The 23580-nt window shown below is 43.0% G+C and overlaps 1 protein-coding gene across 3 annotated transcripts in view; it reads left to right on the top strand.

Annotated features, from left to right (window-relative positions):
• Positions 1–23580, top strand: part of EXT1 (exostosin glycosyltransferase 1) — a 178548-nt gene that overhangs the window by 123935 nt on the left and 31033 nt on the right. The gene's annotated exons all lie outside the window — the stretch shown is intronic.

Raw genomic sequence — 23580 nt, 5'->3', positions numbered from 1 at the left:
TTTTTTACCACTTTACAAAGCTTTGAGGAATAGAAGTTGCTGGTGACTGCGTCTTGGCTCTGCTTCTGAGCTGTTCTCTTGCCGCCCACCCAATTGAAATTAAAACCTAGAAACCAGTACATATTGGCTTAGTTCCCCCATAGCATGCTCCATGCAGCAAGGGAAAGTAGTAGACAACTGGGGTCTTAGCATCAGGCAGTGATGTTGATCTTGAGGAGGTGTCTGTAGTCAAACAGTGCAGCCTCCAGCATGGTCCCAGCTCCTATCACGTTTGGTCTTCAGAAAGTTTGAAAAGAATAGAGAAACTACCAAGATTTTATCTCATTGTTTTTCATGGTTTTGTAGCTGATGAGATGACAACTGTGAGGTTTGTAATCAGACTAGGGGATCCTCAGCAGCATTCATGGCCTTTCAGTAGAGGTTTTGTAGGGCTTAGGCACTGACTGAAAATGACCGCCAGCTCTCTTGGGACACTCAGCCTGTGCTGGGCTCTGGACCAAGATGCCTTCCTGCTGTTGGCCCGACATTTCTCTGGAACATCCAAAAGCTCAGTGGCTTTCCTGGCCAGAGTATGTAAACACTTGGCTTCTGAAAAATTTAAGATGTTTTTCTCAAGTATTTGGACTCTTAACTCGGTATTCAGTCACTTCACTGTGCACTGAAATAAAGGTGTAAACCTCAAACCCATGAGCACCAGGACGCTCAGAGCCCAGATGGGGGAGATGAATGAGGTTGCAGGTGCCCGCCACTGCATGCTTTGATGCAAAGTAGCAACCTAAATAAATTAGGGATATGCAGGATGCAATTTAGGGATAAAGTGTTTCATGACAGATGTGGAGCTCTACAAATAGATGCTCAGCATTGAGTCCATAAACCATATTGCCTGCACAGGACAGAATGGGTGTCTGGGATAAACATGTCAAGAACTTGTTTCTCCTAAAATGTCTCTGAAATGGACTGGAGGATGAAGAGAAGGCCTGGAGTGAGTCTGTAGACACAAATGGACAGACCTTCTCTTTTGCCCATTAGAGGTGCTGGCAGGGCAGGATTTTCTCCTCTGCAGCTCAGGTTTTTGGTTGAGTTGAGGCAAGATTTTTCACTTGTCTTTACATTCATCACATCCAGTTATTTAGTTACTAAGTGTTAGATGTTGGGATCTCACTACAACCCTTCAGCAGCAGCACTTCAGGTTTTCTGCCTTGTTTTACCAAACCACCAACTGCCTCTGATGGGTGAACCTCACCACACTCCTCCCAGCCACCTCTCCACCCAGTACAGGAGCTTTCCCAGGGGGAAAACGGCCAAGACCCCCGCCACTCCCATTCAGTCCAAGTCTCGTGCGCCTTGCTCAGCAATCCCAGGGCCATCAGTACAGGGACCACAAAGGGACCACCTGCCCCAGGGACATCTGTGGGGCTGGGATAATCCTGCCTTTCTGTTAGAGGGAAGAATATTCTCTGAGCAGAGGAATAGCATCAAATTGGGATTTAGAAGATGCCAATTAGCAGGTAATTGTATGTAAAGCTGAGCTGGGCTTCCAGGAATATACCAGTCATGTGCGTGAGTTAGGGAATGGTTTACAAATGATGGGTGTTGCTTTCTGCAGAGGCAGGGACAATTAAATGGATTTTCTTTGAGCTATTAACCAAGAGGAATGATTCCATTTGTTATATCCATATTGGGAACATGTCACATAAAAATATAATTGATGAAAGTATTATCTTGCTTAATTGGGAAATCGAAAAAGCCGCTTTCCCGTTATTTACAGATTATTAGCAGCAGTATCTCCTGTTTTGTCCGTGATAGTTTGCACATAATTCACAGGCTTTGCACTTTATATTCAGCATATAGTTCTCTTAAAGGACTCTTAATTTCTTAGTTTCAGAAATCACAACTTCTAGGGACCTGCAGTTGAAACTGCATGGCATTTTACAAAAGTGCAGTACAACCAACACCTGGGAAAACTGGAAAGTTTAGAGTAAAGGAGCAAAAATATTTTTGTCTATTTTATTAAGTAGGTGAATTTCCTAAATCTTGTGTTCGACCCCTTTATGGGAAGGAGTTTTACCTTGACTCTGTGTGACGGTGCCTTGTGTAGTCAGGATAATTACTTTTCCAGTAGTGTTTGGCAGTGAGTTGCTCTCTCCTGATCTTGAGGATGTTCTTCCTGTAACAAGAGACATATTTTTAATGGGAAAATATGGTTATGAGATTATGAAAAAATATGGGGAGAGATCTCAAAGTCTGAGGTTGAGATAAAATTCAAACAGACAAAAACAGCAAATGGAAGAGAGAAATAGCCCCATTTGGATTTTAACCTCTTGCTTTTCTTTTAAACTTCAATTAGCTCTTAAATCAAAAGCCTTTTTAAACAGTAATTCAGACTTTTCCCACCACTTAAAATATTAAAACCAAATATAATGACAATTTGATTTTGCATCAAAAAATGTTAAATAAAATCTTTTGTCAATCTCCTCAATTTAAAGCACTTTTTCTTTCAACTGCAGAACGCATTTTTAGTGGATGTAAGACACATCTCCTTCTCATGAGCCCAGGAAAATTCATCTCCATAACCACATCCATAGCAGGGTGGGAGAGGGTGGGCAACCATTCCAGGAGGTGGTGGCAGAAGGGTGGGAGGAGGCTCTGGGAGTGCTGCAGCACTGCTCTGCCCGGCACTCTGCTGCAGTAGAAATGTGCCCACAACTCCGAGGGGTCCCCATGGTCAGTTTTGGGGGCTTCTTTGGTCTCTGAGAGGTGTTACTGTGGGGTGGAGAGGAAGTTGAAAAACAGTTGGTTTTATTCCTTCAGTGTGAAAACAGATTTTAATGAAACTTCCAAGCAGAAGCTCACTGTCTGAAACATATGGACATTTTTCAAGGAGAGTAATTTATTAACCTCTATTCAAGTAAGCAGAAGCCTACTGAGCTGCTGTTTTCAAGCTTGATACAAAATGAGGGAAGTTTATTTCTGAAAGGAAAATTACTCCTTTGGTGTCTCTGCTCCCTGTTGCACATTTTTGCCCTCCCAAGGTGAGTGGTTCAGATGCCACAATGACAGAAGTGATGGGACAGAAAGCACTTCAGGCAGGGAGCCAAAACCTGCCAGCATGAAACTTGGGGAGCACTGCTGGGTGGAAGCCTGTGACCTAAACTGGTCAAAAGCTCTTGGTTGACTTGTGGCTCTGGTTGATTTGTGGCTACAGTTGATACGTCCCTAAATGAACATCTTATTGCACCTCCCTTGTGCTCAGCCTTCAATCCCTTCAGTGTGGTAACCAAAGCCTGCCCTGTCACCCCGATGCTTTGGATGAGCACTCATGGTTCACCTGTTTTTGAGGGGAATGTTGCTGTGCAGCAGGAGCTGTTGGCTTACAGGATGCCAAACCAGGTAGATACTGATCCAGCCTCTAATGAGCTCAGCCACAGAGCTTGGCTTCCATTCTCACAGCCTTCCTTTCCTCTTGCTTTGTTTTCCACTGTCCTGCTTGAAATACAGGTTGATTTTCTGGCAGTGTTTGAAAATCTGTAGTATTATGAGTGGTAAAGAACAGTGGCTTAAAGCATAGAAATTTCAAAAGTGAAGTTCATCAGCATGTTAGAATGAAGCCCAGGTGAACACAAAGCAAACCCTGCCAAATAACCTTGCAAAAATTTGCTGGTTTGAAAATTAGCTTGGGCCAGGATTTGCTTTGGTCCATCGGGCATTTGCTCTTGAGGTGCACGATGTCCTAATCTTTATAGGGAAAACCTCTTGAATCATTGGGAGCTGCTTCAAATGGTTGGTGACATGACAGAGCCTCTTATTTACTCCTATTTACTTACTCCATAAGCCTTGCATGAGTACTTTGACATGCTTCGTGTCTGCTGCTGGTTATTGCCTGGAGCCTGGAGCCAGACAGTTGGCTGAGCACTTGCAAGGCGGCTCCCTGGGATCACACTGGGACTGGTCTTGCAGAGAGCTGCTGGCATGCAGCAGTGACTGCATGCTCCTATTTTAATCTGGAAGCTCTGGAGCCTGAATAATTAGCAGCACTCCATCTGAAATTGGACAAGATGATGTCAGGAATTTATTATTTGTGTCCCTTTTTTTTAAGGGTTGATGTTAAAATCATATTTTAAAGGTTTTCAGGCTTTATGTTTCCTTTCTAAGAAGGGAAGGCAGTGTGGGAGCTCTGGCCATGTTAGTTCCATGTCCTTCTCTAGCTCTGTCCTGGGCCAAAGGCCTACAGGAGACACATGGATGGCATTTTGCCCAGGTGGACACTTGTCCAAAAGGTTTCCATGGACCAGCTCAATGTGATGATTTTGGCTGATGTTGTCCCATCTACCCCCCTGAAATGGCCATGTCTGGGCATGCACAAGACTGCTGCTTGTGCAGGACTGCCCCATACCATGACTTATGGCTATCAGGTGCTCTCAGATGACCTAATTTGGGGGTACCTACCTGAAACAGGACATGTGATTCACGTTCCACAGCACCCTTGGTGTCCATCTTATTTATCTCCCAATTCCAAATAAATAACAAATTTGTCCTTTTCTTTCAGCAGACCATGCCAGTGTAAAAGAAATTGTTGCTTCAGTTCATTTCTCAGCACCATATTCATTTACACCCTCTCTCTTGCACCTCTTTGCTCTTTGTGTGGCAAAATACCTGAATTCTAGGTTCAAGTCTGAGAGGAGTGACAGCAGTGGGGCGGGAGCCTGCTCAGGGCTGTACTGCGAATGCTCACAGTAACTTTGTGTCCCAAGGGATCTGGAGGGATCTAGCTCCTTTTCTGGGCTTTTGGTGGCAATGTCTGCTGAAACACTCCAGCCTGTAGGTGACATTCACATATTTATTTTAATGGGAATTAATCAAGCTTATAGTTTTTGACATCGTTTGTGTGCTCCTTAGTCTTTAATGGAATTGGAAACACTAACTTTAATAAAGTTCTGTAAGATGTTCTCAGGTTTGGGCTTTTAAATCCCATGGGGTTAAGTGAATAGGCAAATATCAGATTATATACTCATGCTCCCCAGCCTGGTGTATGGAAGTGAGTCCCTTACATCTGGATTTGAATGGCATCAGAGACCTCATGTCTCAGGAGTTATCACAGGAGCTCATCACCCCCAGACCCAAGTGAAGGGATGCTGCTGCCTGCTGCTCATCATCTTACCAAGGAAGAAGAGGCCCAGGACAGCCTTTCTATCACTAAAATTTACCTTCCCAATAATCTTAATTCTTTTTAATTGGTGCTGAGCCAAAAGAAAAGAGTTTTTCAAGCAGCCTTTTTTGGGCAATTTTTTTCTCTCCAACAGATGAAATGTCACATATGTTTCCAAAGAGCCATCCACTCACAAGCAAAGCAGAGTCAGCCAGGCACTGAAGAGCGTGTCTTTATGGGGAGGATTTTCTGCCCCTTGGTGGGTGGGAACATGCAGGATGTGAATCTGAAGGGTTAAAGACAAGTTTGGAAGGACGATGGAAGAAATTAGGGTGCGATTTTTCCCTCTGTATGAAAGGGGCAACATGCGGCAGATGATGCAGAAGTTGCTTCTGGTGTGGACAGATAATTTCCTTCCCAATATGTGTGCAGTGGATGTGCAAGGCAGGACTCAGGGGGATCTGGAAAACATGCTTGTAAGAAACCAAAATCTCAGAGTTTTAGGCATCAGCCTGAGAACTAAATCCAGTGAGCCAAAGCTCTGCTGGAATATAACCCTGCGGTGTGGTCAAAAGCAATTTAAAAATAAAATCGAGCATCTTCTAGCAAGGGACTGATGCAGAAAATCCTTCTGCTAGCTTCAGAAAGCATTGGAGTGGTTCCTGCCTTGTTTTTAATCTCAAAGGCAAAAAATGCCCTCCTCATCCCTTTCCCCACTCATACTGCCTCACTCTGTGCAGCTTTGTCCTCCTTTTCTCCTCACGCTGTGCTCACCCCATCTGGCAGTGATGGAGGGATATGAGCATCCTCTCCTGTGGAATATCCCTGGCTTTGCTCTGGACTTTGGCTTTAAAGTATGATGCTTGTCTCAATGAAGCCATGTCAAAAGGAGTGGTTCTGGGGCTTACTCTATATGAATGAATCTGATAAACAGTACTTTGGGTAGTTTATTATCTAAATTACTCTGCAAGTGATTGTAAAGTCCAAATGAGCTGTGGCTAATGAGGCTGCACCCTGGCTGCTGGAGTGACCAAGCCAAGCCTGTCCCTTACTGCCCCTGCACTGGCTCCGCCTGTACATTTGTATTTCCAGGAACTGCAGTCTTCACTCATTCCCCTCTTCTGTCACCATTTGCCTGCTTCCAAGTGTCATTACTGTAAAAACTTACCACTTTAGTAAACTAAAACATGAAGATTTTTTCTGATCTCTTTAATATAAAACCTAAAAATAGACTGAGTGGGAACAATTTCCCACTTGAAGAGCAAAATCCTGCAAAAATGTTTAAATACATATTTGGGACCTAATTATTTTTCCTCTCTTACAGCCACAGTTTTGCCACAGTATAAACAGTAAGTCTGGTACACTTGGGCTTCATCCACTTAGAACCTGGCATTTTCCTTCCTATCTTAGAGCTTTCCTGAGGGAGCAGAGAACTGGACTAGTGAATGCTATCCCAAAACTCCCAGAGTTGATCCCACCCATTTATTCTACACCCTTCACTTCAGCAGGAAATAACACCTAGTTGAGCTGGATGGCCCCAGATTAGTACAGTGAGTCAATATATATATATTTGGCAAAGGTAAAGTGTCTTTAATTAAAAAAAAAAAAAGTGCTAAATTAAATGCAGTGTTTTGAAGCACTCATTACGTAATATTAAGGACTGTCCAGTGTGTGGTCTGATTGTTTTAGAGTTGGCTGAAGCATGCAGAAATATACAGATAGTGTTGTCAAAGGCTCTTAAAAGCTTTTTTGCCACAAGACAATTAGTGGCAGGGACTTATCTAGGCTATTCTGCCTAAGCCACGGTATCGCTCCCATCTTCTTTCCTAGCAAGGAAAGAAAGTGGGACTTTCCAGTAGAACTGCCAGTCCATCTGCTCTGCTGGGAGGGGATGGGGCTCCTCAGCCACAAACAGACCCAAGACCAGTTTGAGTCGAAGGGAGTAGGTTGGGTATGAACACTTAGATTGTGTGTATATGTGTATGTCAGTTCTCTCTACCTGTTATTCCAGCTGGTACAAGAAGAAATCTTCTTGTTCCTCCCAACACCTGCATGCTCTTAGCTTCCTGATAGGCTGAACAGGGTGGACAACAGTGTGTCCTTAAAGGCCCGTATGGCACAGCATGAGAAAGACATTTCACTAGATTTACAGAAGCATTTCTGTATGGCTGCAGTTTTGCATCAAAGTATTGTAGAAATACACAACATATGCGGATGTTTTCTTGCTGGGAAAAATGTGTGATAGCCACTGTGTTTCTTTTATTCTGTGAGCCTGAGAAGCAGAGACCTTGGTTAGCAGGGGCTGATGGCAGTGTGGTGGTGCAGACTGACAGACTGCCCTAGCTCTGTGGTGTTAAATGTGTTGGTGGCCTCAGACCTTTTTTTCCTGATTTTCCATGAATAGATGTCCAAATTGTTCTTGATGACCCTGGTGGAGAGGCTGGGGTCAGGGCTGGAGCATCAGCTCCCTGCAGTGAAGGTGTCAGCAGTCCTTTGCCTCCACCACTGTGTTCAGTAATTCATGTGCTTGGGTTTGGAGGCTGCGGCAAACAGGGCTTTGTTGCTGGGAGTCTGGGCTGGCATGAGTGTGGGATGAGTTCATTGAGGTGCTTTATCATGGCTATTTGTTTTCAGTCTGGAGATACCTCCAAATGTGCTAAAGAAGAAGCTCTGCATGCTCCCAAAAGGTCTACTTGAGACCCATGTGAACCAGGCCTGAGAGAAAAAGAGAGTATGGATGTGGCAGCTTGGGAAATGTCTCTGCCTTCTCAGACTCTTGAAGCCTTCACGTAGAGAGGCTGAAGCAGTTTTCTGCTTCTGCAAGGAATTCCTTTTCTGCAAGGAATTGTGTCCTTTTCTCAGGCAAGGAATCCCATGCTGATGGGCACATCTTCCCCTCCATCCAACATGCCTGTTTTGCTGCTGCTCTTTTGAAGATGATGTAAAAATCATGATACATGTAGGGGGGCTCATCAACACTAGAGGAACCTGGAGCACCAGGGTTACTTATTCCATATGAATAAGTAACAACCAGCACTCTTTTGTTCACACCCCTCACCCCCTCATAGAGTGTCTGAATTCAGTAAATAAACCCTAGACATTCCCAGGCAATTCGATTATAGACTGTCACTTGTCCTTAAATCATGGCTGTGTGATTATAGGCAATACCCTTTAGTGTCTGTGACAATTTCGGACTTTCCCCCACCTTCTTTTCCTCTCAAACAACTGAAATGAAAATACTGAGCAAGCTGTAAAAAAGTGAGAGCTTGCTGGGAAGATCTGAAAGTATATCCTGCTATTGCACAGGTGAGCCAAAAGCTGTATGCACGTGAAATGTATTTTCAGTGGTAGACCCTGCTCAACCAAGATAAAAAGTGTCATTTGCTTTTTATGAAAGATGCTGACAAAATTGTGCTCTTCTGGTGCAATCCTCTGTATCTGGATAGTGGTTGACATTAAGACAGTGTATACCAAGTGTATTCTAATAGCTTGAGTTGTTCCTAACACCGGAGCTTGTTTTGATCAACCTTTTTCATGTTTCATAGCCTTTGTATCTTTCATCAGTGGTAGATACATCTGTAGCTTATTAATTACTAAGCCAGAGAGGTGTTGTCTGGTTGCATAGTTCTGAAGTTATACATTATAGCCAAATAATGTAAATATATACAGTTTATAGTACAAGAAAGCTTCAAAATGGGGGAAAGGAGGCAACCTCCTATTGTTAGTCAAGGGTTTGAATGCCAACCAGGAGTGGCACAAGCAGGAAAGATTCCCATATATTTAATAAAATCAATTAGTCTATTTATATGATTTGATCAATTTTCCAGAAGGGAACAAGATTGCACCCATGTACATTGACAGACAAATTGATACACAAGGCAACCAACATGAACCTAATGCTCCACCCGCTCATCCCCAGCTGCATGTGCAGCTCTCTGCATTTCATAGTTTGGTTAGCAGGAGCTGAAACGGGCAGGCTTTCAAGTCAAAGGTTAGAAATAATTGAGAGCATTTTTAAGAAGATTTTTGTGGTTTATTTGTGAAGCTGCAAGAGCTTCCTTTTCAGTCCTCAGTGGTTGTATGTAGCTCTGTTGGTGACCACTGCAGCAAGCAGATAAATAGTTGCACTGCTTAATACTTCCTTTCCCTTGTGAGCAAAAATAACGAGATTGAAAGTTTTTTTCAGGAATGAAAAGCCATGTCAGGTCACGTGGACAGGTCCTCCTGACATAATGGACCATGATAGGAAACTCGTAACAGTTCACCATCCTGCCAAAGCTTCCCCATGTGCTCCAGGCCCTGTATCTAGGTGTTTCCTGTCTGCACGCTTCACCTACAGCTGTGAAGGAAACAAATACAAAAGGAGTTAAGGCTGGTTTCAAACCTTGTATCTGCTCCTCAGTACCCCACAACTTGTTTTCCATCTGTTCTCTTGTGAATGCTTCTGTCTTATGCAGGCACATGACAAAATCCCTCTGCTTCTCCTGAAGCTGTTCTCCTGAAGAGGCTGTTTTCCTGTGCTAGCTGCCCTCTGTGGGGAGTCTCTTCCAACCTCTGGCTGTGGTCAGTACTGAAGCATGAGGAAGATGCTAGGGTCCCTAAGGGATAATTAGAAAATAACTCCCTCAAGATTCAGCTTTTCCCTCACCTCCACTCCAAAGTACACCATAGATATGTGGAGTTGTAGCCTCCCTTGCTCTTTTTATGTGGAATACAGCCTAGCAGTGATAGCCATGTTATCTATTGCTCGTCTGTTCTCTGATCTCCCAGCATTTCCTGGCCTCAATTCTATTTAGAGACAATTAGTTCCACATCTTAATTATAAACTGTGGCTTAAAACAAATTAAAATCCTGTAGCACTTTAAATCCATCTTGTTTTTATTGGCTGTTCCTATTGCATGACTGAAAACAAATGGGAGCACCAAGTCTCTCTGCTTCATTGCTTGTTGTTTTGCATTCCCAATCAGACTAGCTCCTGTCTCCTCCCTGAATTAAACTCTTTCTTTTGGGCAAACTGTTTCTGCTCCCTCTCATTAGCCATCTTTGGACCCAGACCAGATTCTCTTGTGGAAGCATTCAGGGCTGCCTGAGCAGTGCCATTCATATCCTACCACTGAGCTCTAAAGGTCCTTTCCTCCTCCTTCATTCCACTCCTTTCATATTTTTCTTGCTCTTCTGACAGTTGCTGTGCATTTAGCTATAAATGTAGTCACCTGCAGAGTCAGTCGCTTTGCAGGTCATCCTCTTATCCAGGTCACTGCATACTGAAAGTAAACACTTTAAAAATAAAATGTAAGGTGGGAGCAGTTAGGGCACTTCTGCCTCCTTACATATTCGCAGTAAATATTGCTGCTAAAAGTAAGTGGAGGTGAACGTGAAAAGTGTAATTTTAAAATTGATAGTGTGCCCCAAGACACAATATCACTCTCCCCCAGCTTTACTAGTTTTCCAACCTAATTCACCCACTCCTAGAATAGCTGTCTGGTCCTGCTCCTTTAATTAGGAATAATGCTGCCAGCACTCTTTGATTCCCACTTGGCTGTCAAACTCCATGGGGAGTGCAGTCCCCCCACCCAGAGGCTCGGTGCTGGTGCTGCTGGTATCCTGCCAGGCCAGTGCCCATGGCCACAAGCAGAACTTGATTTATGGAGCCTGCTGTGAGCACGTAGCCCTGGTGGCATAAAAAAAGGGCTGGGTGCATCTCAACAGCCTGGGGTTTGCAGCGCCGAGAGGTCTGGCTGCTGTTCCTAACTCAGCCACTGATCCGTTGTGTGATGTGGGAAAAGTTCTTTATTTTTTAATGTGTTACAGATACAGTTCGAGCACCTTTCAGTATAGGAACAGTCCCTTATGTGTATGTATGCCTACAAGACCTGTAACTTGTTCTTAATTGACCGTGGTGCAACTGGAGTGTAATGAACTATAATAAAAATACTAAGTAGCTTGTCAAGCTAAGAAAACAGCTGTTTGGTATTAATGTCTTCAAGGAGTAATTGTGTGCCCAGTGTATACAGACAAAGTATTTTTTGTTTGTACTAATAAAATGCTCGGAGAATGCGTAACTAGGGAAGGGCTGGTTTTTTGCTGGTTGTTGTTGTTGGGCAGTTTTTACCGAGCACTACAGTGCATCCCCTATCCTTTTGAGAAGGTCGAGTGGAGCTGTGACTGATGCCACGCGATGGTGAGTGATACAATCTCTCCAGTAGCTGGCAGAATTGAAACCAGCTGCCCTATTTTGTACTCGTACAGCTATTGAGTTGGGGATAAAAAAAAAAAAAAAAGGCAAGCAAGCAGTTCAATACAGCAATCAAGAACAAGGCATCAGCTTTTTCTTTGCACAAGTGCCGTCAATTAGAACCTGAGATTTCCCAGGCAATTGTGCTACCTGCCGAGGGAGGCTGGCTGGGGATGTAATTCCTAATAACAAATGAGTGGTGGCATTGCTTGGGCTGAGAGAAGGGTTCCACCAGTGCTGATGGTGGATTTTTTGTATATTTAAATTCTGTTGCAAGCTAAGCGGATGAGGAAACCTCTCAGGATATTCATGTTTCCACACTAGGTGTAGTAGTTTTGTGCTGCAAATGTATTCACCGCAAGTTTACACCAAACATACAAAACCAAATTAAAAATAAGGAAATACAAACACATTTTCTCATTAGGGGATATAAGTATGTGCTGACTGTAGTACAAATAAAATTTTTATTCCATTTCTGTAACCTTTGGTATTTTAATGAAGTCCTGTTCCTGTGTACAGCGTATGGTTCACTGTCAGATAATTTAACACTAAGAAAATCTGCCTTGAATAAATTAGAATATATTTGCAAATTAATAGGTTAATTAGATTTTAGACATCTCTAGAGGACAGGAGAGAAACAGATGTGTGCAAAAGCCGCTCAGATAGTTTGGGAATGAGTGTTTCTTGTAGGGTTTTATCACTCAGTTTTGTGAAAAACAGCCTTTCACGGGTGCCAAAGATTAAAAACCTTCAGCTTGAAATGCGGAACATTAAACTCCAATTTTTGTGGTGCTGTTGATTTTTTTTTCTGAGGCATGGGCAGAGCTATTTGGACCTGTTAGCCGAATGACTGCACTCAGAACAGGCGAGCTACCTCTTGAGCTGCTTTTTTTTTCTGACAACTAAAAGTATCCACGAAGCCATCTGTAAATCCTCTGAGCTAAATACTGGCAGATCAGCAGAGAGATGCCAGCTGGCATGCTGGTGAAGTCAGGCAACTCATAAGAAGAATCAGATCTAAGATGGAGCCCAAGATTTAGAAGAATGGTCACCGAAGAAGGAAAACTGACAGGGCAGGTTTTTTTCTCAGCTACATCGGTGTAAATCCAGAGCAACTCCACTGAGATTCACACCAGAGTAACTGAGAGCAGAATCTGGCCAACATCATCCACCTGACCTCAGGAGAGGGCTCGGATGGGGAATAGCTCACTTACCTTCCTCTTACAAGCTTTTCACACCTGACTTTCAGAGAGGCATTAATTCAGTTTTGTTTGGTTTGGGGACATAGTAAAGTAACCACCAATTTATTTTCACTGATTGATAAAAGTAATTAGAGATTCTGCTACTAAAACCTGCACTTGTGTATTTATTAACTTAGGCCCCTTCAGACACAAGCTCTGATTAAGCCTTGTTTGGAAAGCAAAGGAATTCAAATTTTAAGGACAAGAGTTGCTCCAGAAGCTGTGGGAAAGGATTTTCAGCCTAAAAGGAGTGCAACAGGGGGGTTGATCAACTGGGCTGATCTTAAGAGCAGCAAAGGTGATCAATCAGAAGACATTGATCAGTTCTTCTCGGAAGACAGCCGGTGATCACATCACTTTGCTGTTGCATTTTTATCTCCAAGATCCCAGTTTGGGTGTGTTCAAAACCATTTGGCAGAAACCTCATCGTTAAAAGCAATATTTGCAATGTACAGTAAGACAAACAAGAGCCCGTTTGTGTGCGTCATCGATCATTTTACAAACAATCCTTGGGCTAAGCACAGAGCTCACCCTGTACGGGCTGTTCGGGGTCACGATACAGACGTCAGAGGCAGAAGCGTTTTTCCTGCTGGCGTAACCTTTGTTAGGCACTGAGACCCTGATGCTGCTGGGAAGAGCCTTCAAGTCTTGTTCTTTCTTTGACCTTGATGTGTTTTTCTAAGCAGCAGACAGAGCAAAGTAAAAACCTTTTTGCTCCTGATGTGTGAAAACCACAGCCAGATTTCTCCATCTCTGGAGGCTGAAGCTTGGGGGCTGAGGTTACAGGGGAGCTCACTGCTGCAGTGGGCAGAAGGCACTGAAGGAGCCTGCAGGGCCGCTGGGCACAGGCGCCCTGTGTCCTTGGCCCTGGACTGCTGTCAGCAGCTGCATCCCTTTGGGAAGAGAGCACAGCTTTTAGCATGGCTGTTGCAGACCAGGATGTGCAAAAACCTGGCTGTGATGACCTTGATGCACTGATTTAACAGAGCGTCTGGGCTGGCCCTGAGGGCAGCATGGCTTGGCAGCGTGAGGGTAAGAGCATCACACGTCAGGATCATGCCTGCAGGCTGCCATCCTGTCCTTTGGGGACCCAGCCACTGCCATATCCCAGCCAGGGATGTCTCTGCTGGGTGCTTGGCCTTTCAATCCTGGTTAAATCCAGAGCCTGGCTCTCCCTTTGCAGGCAGGGAGCTCCTCTTCCCACGCAGCATCTGTCTGTCTCCTGAGCTTGCTCCCTTCTAACCTCAGCCCTTCTCTTCTCTCCTGTGCACCAGAGGTTACTGAGTTCTCCACTGCTTGGAAATAAAATTGAATGAGACAGGTACCAGCTTTGAGTGGGATCTGGTTTATATTACTGGGGAAGCAGCTCTGCACCACCACACCTGGCGTACTGTGGAGCAGCATATCCTCTCGTCCAGCCAAAGCTGCCGTTCCCTCCACATTCAGCACATGCAGATTAGTTATGTTCCTGCAGATGAGTAAGAGTGTAAGTTTATTAAGACCTGAGGCTGAGAAACTGCTGGTTCACAGCTATAATGATTATAAACATCTACAGAGGATGTACAGGGACATTTCCCTCTGGTGTTCATCTAAATGCACCATGTGCTGGTGCCCTTGGGCAAAATGCATTTGCACATTTGTCAGAATCTGGAAGTTGAGGAGAGACCCAAAAATTACCATCTACGGTAAAATTCACAGAGTAATGGGTTAACATCATCTACTGTAACTTCTCTATGGGGCCTTTTGTCAAATCTCTCATTCAAGCAGTGTTTGCCAAGGCTTCTGACATTTGTGGCAGCACTGGGACAGACAGTAAGGTCGTGTGTCACTTTGAAGGCTTAATTTTTTTCCAAATTCCTCACAAAACTGGAGCTGAAAGCCCTCTCATGAATTTCTTGGGGAATCTGCTGAGGCAGCAATTATGTTACCCTTCAAAACTGCATGGAAAAGGTCACCACAGAGCCACACCAAACCTGTCAGACCAAGAAGGGAGCAGGGGGTGAGAGACCCTGCAAGTGAGGTGAGGTCTGGGGTGGCTCTCATTGCCATCTGAACGGAGCTGGGGGGACACCTGTGGAAACCAAAGCCACCTCAGGATGCTGAGCTGTGGGCAAGGCACAAATCACACGTCTCCTTGCCTGGCTGGGCTGAAGATGTATTTGCTCAGCAGAGTGAGAAAACCAGAAGCAGAGGAAGGTATAAACCAAGAAAACTGTATTTGTGAAGTCTGACTGCAGCACTCAGACCTTCCTCCCCTCTGAATGTGAGCTAACCTGGGGGATGATAAAACAAGCAAGGAGCTGCCTTCAAATTTATTTCTTGGATTCCTTGGTTTCTGCAAACCTCCCATGCCAGAATATTAATGTGTGATGAGAAGCTAGTTTTAAACAAGAATGTTCACAGCAGAAGTTAATAAACAGTGATCTTCCCAACTAAATTATAGAGGTCTTTGTATGTTCCATGGAAAAACTAGCTGCATTACTAGACAGAGATCATAAAACTTGGAAAGGTGGAGGGAGGCGAAAGCAAAATATTCCACTGAAGGAAAATATGAATGTGGTAATGACTATGTTAGTCCCTAGACTTCCAGTTTTATCTATTCATATTTCCAGTATCTGCAGATAAAGTGAGGAAGGTTTCAGTAATCCACTGGAAAAGGTAACTTTAAAATTTCCACCTAGGCATAAACATTCGTTGATTTGGGTTCTTTCTCTCTTCATCCCTGCTAATTTATAGATGTCTCTATTAAGTTTACCAAAATGATAATCAAAGAGTGAACATCTTCATTTGGTACTTTGTTCAGGATGATTATCCTTGTGGAAAAGTTGTATGAAGAGTTTAATAGGAATGAAACCAAGTGAGATCTGTAGAAATATAATACTGATCTCTATACAACAATAGATATTTTTTAAACTGCCTGGGTCATGAGATAAGTAATTCTTTAGTAAATTTAATGTGTTGGTTCAAAGTAACAAAATTCCTGAAGGTTGTCATTGATTTTAGACTGTTACTGTTTAGTCATACAGAATTTATTGTAATGCTAGTAAAGTGATCTGTGGTCTGCTTATCAGCAGATACTGTGCCATTTCGTGTCCCCATGCATTTCACTACTAATCTAATTGGATGAAGTTTGCATGATGGATTATTGGAGGTAGAGGTTTTGTGCTCATGATGATCAGAAAGCACCATATACTAGTAGCTTTTACAGAAAATGGAAGGCCAGATGGACCAGGAGATTACTCTGTCTGATCTCCTGTGCACTACAACCGAGTCTGTCACCCACTTTACCCCTGTGATGCATCCAGTAAACCAGGATGAGTTACAGCATATCCTCCAGCAAAGCACTCACTTCCAATTTCAAGAGATCACTTAATGGAGGAGCTACCATCTCATGGCAGTTTGGTTCAGTGGTTAAAATACCATCAGTGCTGAGGTCTTAGTAAGCGATTCCTATTGATGTTTGTTTCACTTTAACTTCCACCTCTTGATTCTTCTTGTGCCCTTTTTCAGCAGGTTGAAGAACTCTCAGTTCCTTTTATTTTTCTCCCTCTAGAGCCACTTATGTACTGTAACCAAGATGCTTCTTCCTCTTCTCTCTGGTAAGCTGAAAAAGCCGAGGTCTTTAAGTCGCTCTTGGAAGAGTATTTACTACAGTCCCTTAAATAACTTCTTTTTTTTTTTTTTCCCCTTTTCTCTGTCTTCAGTTGTTCAGCATCTTTCTAAAGTGTGGGGGTATTAGCACTGGATGTTTTCCAGTATCTGCTTCACTGGCTCCAGGCACATAGAACATTTTCTTCTCTGTGTGTACAACATGGTAGATGTGTCTAAGGATTCATTTCCTCTTCTATAACATCCTTGAGTTTCTTGTCCATGGTGACCCACTAATCCTTTACAAAATTTCTCATTTCTGAGGTAGAAAGTCTTGTTTCAGATGCCAAGCATTACAGAGGATTTTGGTTTACTGTGTCTTATAGTATCTTAAACAGTATGTGCAAGATTTCTGCACTGAATGAATGCTCTAAAAACCCTGCTCCAGGTCTGCACCTTTTTAGCCTCCAGTGTTGGCAGAAATTGCTGACGCATCTAACATGTCATTTGAGGCACTGCTGTAGGAAGATGCCTGTATCACAGTCCATCTGGAGTCTGAGAGAGGAAGCTGGGGGAGAACAGCTGCTCAGAAGTTTGCAGCAAGAGCTTGCAGTCTCATTTATATCCCTTGGGGACAAGGTACACAAAGCGACAAACTCGCATCTGGGAATTGTGCAGGCTGTTCTTCTGCCAGTGCAGGGTGCTGAAATTATGGTTTACATGAGGTAGGAAGCTGAAGTTATCATGATACAGAAGCCTCCTTTACAAGGATGCCTTTGTGTCTGATCTGTGCGATCTCTGAAAGGGTAAAAAAAAAATCATTTTAACACTAGTATAAAAATTAGCACACCCTTATAAAAAAACAGTGCAGCTGCATTCTTCCATTCAGCATCATTCCTCTCCATCTGTTATCTGTTAGCACTTGGCCGAAGAGCTGTTGTTCCTCCAACTAATCTGATCACTGCTGGCATCCCCTCATAAACCCTTTTCTCTGGATGGTCATGTTTTCCTTGGCAATCTGCGAAGCACACCACATCACAGATCTCTCTCTGATCTGAGCACTTGCACATCCATGCTTTTTCCTTTCCATTTGTCTTTGCACCTGAATTGCTGGGGGAGGTATAAAAACACAGTGTAGGGTGGGGAGCAGCTAGAGAGCAAAGGGATTTTTAGCCAGGCAGTGGTAAGCGGGCCCAGCATGCTTCCCAGCAGGGCTGGAGAAGAAGGGTTGGGGCTGGTAGAGCTGCTCCCAGTTGTAAATGTAATGTGGGTATGCTCCAGCTACTGACAGCAGTGCAGAACTGCAGATACACTTGGGAGCTTCCTGCCTTGCAACCAACCAATTCATTGAAGGTGTTTCAGTTTCTGGCAGATCACAGGAGAAGATGTCACCATACACCTATCTTGACCTGTGCTTCTCATTAAGGTTCTTGGCTACAAAACCTGTGAGCTTGAGATTTCCTTGCTTAGGTATAAAATTTCTCATGGCTAAAGCTTTACTCGGGGTGGAGACTTCTCTGTCCAAAAGAGAGAGTCCTTTCAAGCCTTCACAACCTAATAAATAATTCTGAGACAACTGAATTTGTCGGTTTCCTTAAAGAAACATAATTATTTTAAAATGACAAACTAGTCCCTTTGTTGATAAATGTTTTATATCCTTGCTGCTATGCCTGAATAGTTTGTGTAAATAATGTATTAGCTCGCAAACAGACGTAGCATGTTCAGGCAGACACTGCCCAAGCAGGGCAGGAATGCTAAAAAAATTAAACAGATAATTCTTTGTGGTACTGAACACCAGGAGCAAGAGTGAACGTAAACAGGGACCAAGAAACACTGTCTGTTATCTCTTAGGGTTGGTCCTGACGTATCTCAGGTGCCTGACACTGAGGTGAGGCACTAGGGCTACACATGTGAGCAGTCAGACATTCACCATCAGTAGGTGTATGGTTTCCCTGGGACTCTTAGGGGCAAAATGAAAAGCAGTTTTCAGACCTGAGATGTGGTCTGATTTAGGTGGTGTCTGGCACCTAGCTGAGCAGACAGGTCTTCAAAAGGCTTACTTTGTATGCTTGAGAAGAGCTCTCCTTCAAAATGAGGTTTTTAATTTGCTTTGGTTGGTTATTCCTCTAACTTTGTTCTCAAAATGTGCCTTGATTTTTAAAAAATTTTGTAAAAAATCATATGTGAGGTTCTTTGTGCATCAGTGCAGAGTCAGGCAAGAGAAGAAAGATATGCACATGCATCAGGGGTTTCCAGAAGAACGTCCTTTGTAAGTAGTGTGGAAGTGTGTACATGTAAGTATGCATGGATGCAAATGTGCTTGTGGGCTTTTTTAGGCAGCAGTTTTGCAAATGGGACCCAAAAGTCCCATGTGCAGCCATGGATGATCGTAGAACCATGGAATGTTTGGGGCTGGAAGGGAACTTGAGAGATCACCTAGTCCAACCCCTCTGCTGCTGGCAGTGACATCTTTCATTACAACAGGTTGCTCAAAAACCCAGCTAAAATGACTTGAAACAATTCCAGTTATAAGTTATCCACAGCTTATCTGGCAATGTCTTCCAGTGTCTCACCACCCTTAAGGTAAAAAATTTCTTCCTTATATCCAGTCTAAACCTACCCTCTTTCAGTTCGAAACCATTTCCCCTTTTCCTGTTGAAAGTGGGTAAGTCTTGCTCTAGCTCTACTGAGTGTAATGTAGTCACCTTGATCTGGTGTACCATCAAGTGAAGACCATTGGAGCTGGCTAAGTAATGCTACAAAGTGCAAAAACCACCTAAAAAAATCCTTCTGCAATTCTAAACTTCCATGTAATGGTGTGTGGGTCATGTTTTCCTCTGGCTCAGGAGAAGAGCTAGGCTCCAAAGCCCGTGATGCAGAGATGCAGAGGAACTGTGCTCTTGTTCTAGCTGCCTTTTTTGCTGAGAAGAGCAAATAAAAGAAAACTTTGATTTTACTGTAGTCAGCAGAAGTGAGGGAGCACAGAGAAGGAGCAGATCGTCGGAGTGACAGATCTCATTTTACCTGGACACTCTGTGAAGCACAGTCCTACTTATAAAACTGCACATGGGGTGGCCTGATTTAGCTTTATGTTAACGCAGCTGAGAACAGGAATGGGAGGCATCACTGAATAACAGTTACCAGTGCTTTTTTATATTTCTTCCTGCTGTCTTCTCTTTTCCCTCTCTTGGAAAATGAAAACTATTTTAATACTCGCTGTTGGCTTCAATTGGGAAAAAAAATGTCAGTTTCCTACCCTTCCACAGTTCATGCTCCTGCACTGCTTTTTCGTAGAAGTGAGTCCTCATTAAATCCAGAAGATCAGCATGTACTGTCAGTCACTGGAAACCCATCCTGGACTGTAGCAGTGCTGGGATTTCACCCTAAATTTCAGCACTACAGAACTGAAAGACATCAAATTAGGGTTCTTTCTCTCCACCATCCCACCCCCTGACTTTGTGTCCTACTCCTACTTTTGAGATAGCTTTTTCTCATTTATAGGGAGAAAAAAATAACTTTGAAATCCTGACATAATAGCAAATATGAGAAATGATGAACAACCAAAATACTGAAATACCTTGATATGTTGTGGTGTTACTTCTCCTTGGGACTAAGCTGCAGCTGACTTCTTTTGAGTAAATAAAATAAAAATAAAAATAGCTTCTCTATTTCATGCAAAGCTCTTCCGTGAGCTAATTTTTTTCCAATCATGGTCACATTTTGAGTCAGCATGCCTAGACAACATGAGTCTTGGCCAGCAGTTTGTGTGGCATCCCGATTTATTTTTTTTTTCCAAACAAATCCAGTCATTCATAGAAATGAACTCCTGCATAATTAGAGACAGCATTGCACATCATCGTTGCTTTCCATTTTTAGATGTTGTGTCTGGAGAACTATAACTTTTAAAGATGCCAACAAGCCACTTAGGAGCTCGATAGCCATAATGGGAAAATCTGTGGAGTTGAATAGAAAATGATAAGCTTCATAAGGACTGTTCTAAATCATTTGGTAAAGAGCTCAGCCAGACACTCAAAGCAAGAATGGAAGTGATAACCCCTTCTAATTCAATCTCAGGGGTTTGTACTTTCTCTACTATCCTGCTGAAATAGCAGTCCTACAGGCAGCCAGTGGAGAGGATGGTGTCCTTTATGCCAGAGTCCTCTGGATTTTGCTGGGTCCAGTTATTGGACTGTGGCATATGCAGGTGCAGAGCAATGATTCATATTTTACTATCCAGGGCTTATAATCAACCTTTTTTTTCTTTTTCCAGTTTCGTTAAAACATTCAGTAGCCACAAATGCTGAAGAATGAAACTCTGGAAAACTGATCCTCTTCAGCATTTTTAACCTCAAGTTTTCAATAAAGAGCTATTTAAAAATAATTAAGAAAGATTTGGAGGGTTTTTTTCTTTTTTTGACAGGAGGGAGGAATCATTGGCTTTAGAGCCTGCAGGTGTTGACAGGAGAGAGGTCTCACAATAAGTCTTCTATTTCTCTGCACCCTGAGGCTTTCAGGTATGTCCTGTAATCTCAAAATTAAAGTGGGTGGCAGATGAGCTAAAATTTGTTTCTTTGTGCAGAAAATACAGTAGGGATTTTTCTTTGTTTGGGCCTTTAATCCAAACTGATTCCTTAATAACTGAAATTCCAGTAGTGGGCTTATTTTTTTTTTTTTTTTTTTTTTTTTTTTTTTTTTTTTTTTTTTTTTTTTGTTAGAGAATAAATCAATAAAAAAACTGGGTTTACAGTGGGAAGTTACTCCAAAGATCCTAGAATCACAGAATGGGTTGGCTTGGAAGGGATGTTAAAGATTATCTAGTTCCAACTCCCCTGCCATGGGCAGGGACACCTCCCTCTAGACCAGGTTGCTCAAAACCCCATCCAGCCTGGCCTTGAACACTTCCAGGGAAGGGACATCCATGATGCTTACATCTGGGATACTATCACAGCATGTGAGGTTGGTTAATGGGACCAGATGGGGCAACTTAGGACAGGTGTTTAACACTGTTTCACAAGTAGGAGAAAGCTACAGTCTGAACAGGGTCACTGTGGAAGACAGAGTATACTTTACCCAGTTTTAAAAATGAGACTCATAAAATCACAATGATTTGGGCTGGGAGGGGCTTTTAAGGATCATCTTGTTCAACTACCCTCCTACAGGGATATCTCCCATTAGACCAGGTTGCTTAATGCCCTATCCATCCTGTTCTTGAACACTTCAGGGATGGCACATCCACAACTCCTCTGGAAAACCTGTGTCAGTGTCTCACCATCCTAACAGTAAAAATTTTCCTCCTAATGTCTCATCTAAATCTCCTTTTTTCAGCTTAAAACAGTTCTCTCTCATCCTCTCACTGCATGCTCTTGTAAAAAGTCACTCTCCACCTTTCCTGTAGCCCCTTTGGGTACTGGAAGGTGCTCTAAGGTCTCCCTGGAGCCTTTTTTTCACTAGGCTGAACAACCTCAACTCTTTCAGCCTTTCTTCATAGAAGAGATGCTCCAGTTCTCTCTCTCTCCATTTCCTTCTTCTATTGGGAGCCAAAGAACTGGACACAGTACTACAGGTGGGGTAGAGCCGAGTAAATGGGGAGAATCTCCTCCCTTGACCAGGAGCCAGCCATGCTTCTTTTGATGCAGCCCAGGAAATGCCAAAGCACTCTGTCAAGAGTTAGATTTTATCATCAACTTACTCCTGCATTTTTCTATGCAGAGTACTGGGGAGTAGATGAAGCATAAGTTAAGGCTGCATGGCAGTTTCCCCATCAGTAAAATGGGGGCACTGCTTTGTTCTGCTGGCAGTTCAGGATTCTTTATATTAAAATATTCAAAAAGGAGTTTGTGATCTTCCAAAAATGGCAAGGTAGAGGTACTGTAATGATTCAAAGTGTTGGCATAATTTATTTTTAGAAGAATCATGTTAGAAAGAGCCTGCCTGAACCACCGGATTATCTTTACAGGGTGGGCTTACCTTTAATTTCTAAGAGTCTAACAGCTTGATGGGCAATAAGTGCCAGACAGGAATAAGTGCATTTCAGGCAAAGAGGATTCATATATATTTCTGTCATTTTGGGGTGGGGGGATGTCTGTGTAAAATCAAACCCTGTGGCTGTGGGTGTGTGTTCCTGTGCCTGCATCCGCGTGTGTAAGCGTTGTCATCTTCAGTGCTTTCCCACTGACTTAGAGGGTGTTGAATTCACAGTATGTGGTGATGCATTTATGTTCCTTGGAAAATACAGGAGAGCAGTGCATTTGCTTCCTCATGGACTTCTCTTAGTTCAGGCATGTTGTGAGTTTTCTTGCTGCCAGCACAGAGAGGTGCTGCTGTGACACGGGTGCTTTTAGAGGACTTCAAAGCCTAGGAGCCAGCAGTTGGGTTTAGAAGATGCACTACACGATGCTATTAGCAGCTTCCTGGTAACTGGGGCATAATGCTCCCTGGAGAGGCACCTTGGTGAGGTTTGCCTCTGACACACGAACCCTCTCTGGCACACTTATTAAAGAAGCAGTTCTCTTTAAACATATAGAAACAAATAATGTTTGCGGGACTTTGTTTGCTGTTATCTAAGACTACTTGTTCTAGAGAGTGTATCTGCCACACTGGGAGCCAGTTGGATAGTATTTGGCAGTTCAAATGCTATGCATGCACCAAATAGATTTACAGGGTATTCTATGTAAATATTTAGACAAAAATGGTTAGAGCATTTTTATTTGTTAGAATGTACCTTGGCGTTTGTTTCTGTGTCCGAATTTCTACGTCTTCTTGCCATAATATCAAAGGGGACTAAATCCAACTGTGATGCCACTGAAGACTGTACATATTATTTAAATTTCAGTGGTTACTGTCCATCTTAACTGTGACAAAGTTCCTTTAGCACTATCTTGAAGTGAAAACCCTATCTCCTAGTTTTTCTTTGTTTATCCAGCCTTCAGAACTAAAATAAAATGCTGGCATGAAAAGGAAAAAACAGATGAACCTTGACATTAGTTCTTGAATGTTTGCAGAGTTTCATATCCCCTGTTAGGCCTAGAAGGTTTGTTCTGTTTTTTCATTAGCTTAGCAGCATTTTCAGGTTGGGTTCATGCTCATACATGTACTTGGCCATTACCTGTGTGTCAAAATCACTTTTCACACATGCTGCTGCTGTACTTAGACCATTGCATCCCTTGCAGTCCTGCAGCAAGGGCAGCATGGCAGTGGTGGCTGCAGTAATGAACCAGACTGAAAGAAATACTCCAATGGCTGCCTTTCAATACTTGGCAAGAAAATCCTTTTTATGTTAGTTTCAAGGTCGTCAGATATCATTATAGCCAAGTATTAAAAATTTCAAAGAAAGGAGGCAGTGTGTTTGATTTATAGAATAATTATCTAGC

The sequence above is a fragment of the Heliangelus exortis genome, chromosome 2 (assembly GCF_036169615.1).
Source record: "Heliangelus exortis chromosome 2, bHelExo1.hap1, whole genome shotgun sequence".
In the NCBI taxonomy this organism is placed as follows: Eukaryota; Metazoa; Chordata; class Aves; order Apodiformes; family Trochilidae; genus Heliangelus; species Heliangelus exortis.
The sequence above is the reverse complement of the archived record's forward strand: the minus strand, read 5'-3'. Positions and strand labels throughout refer to the sequence as shown.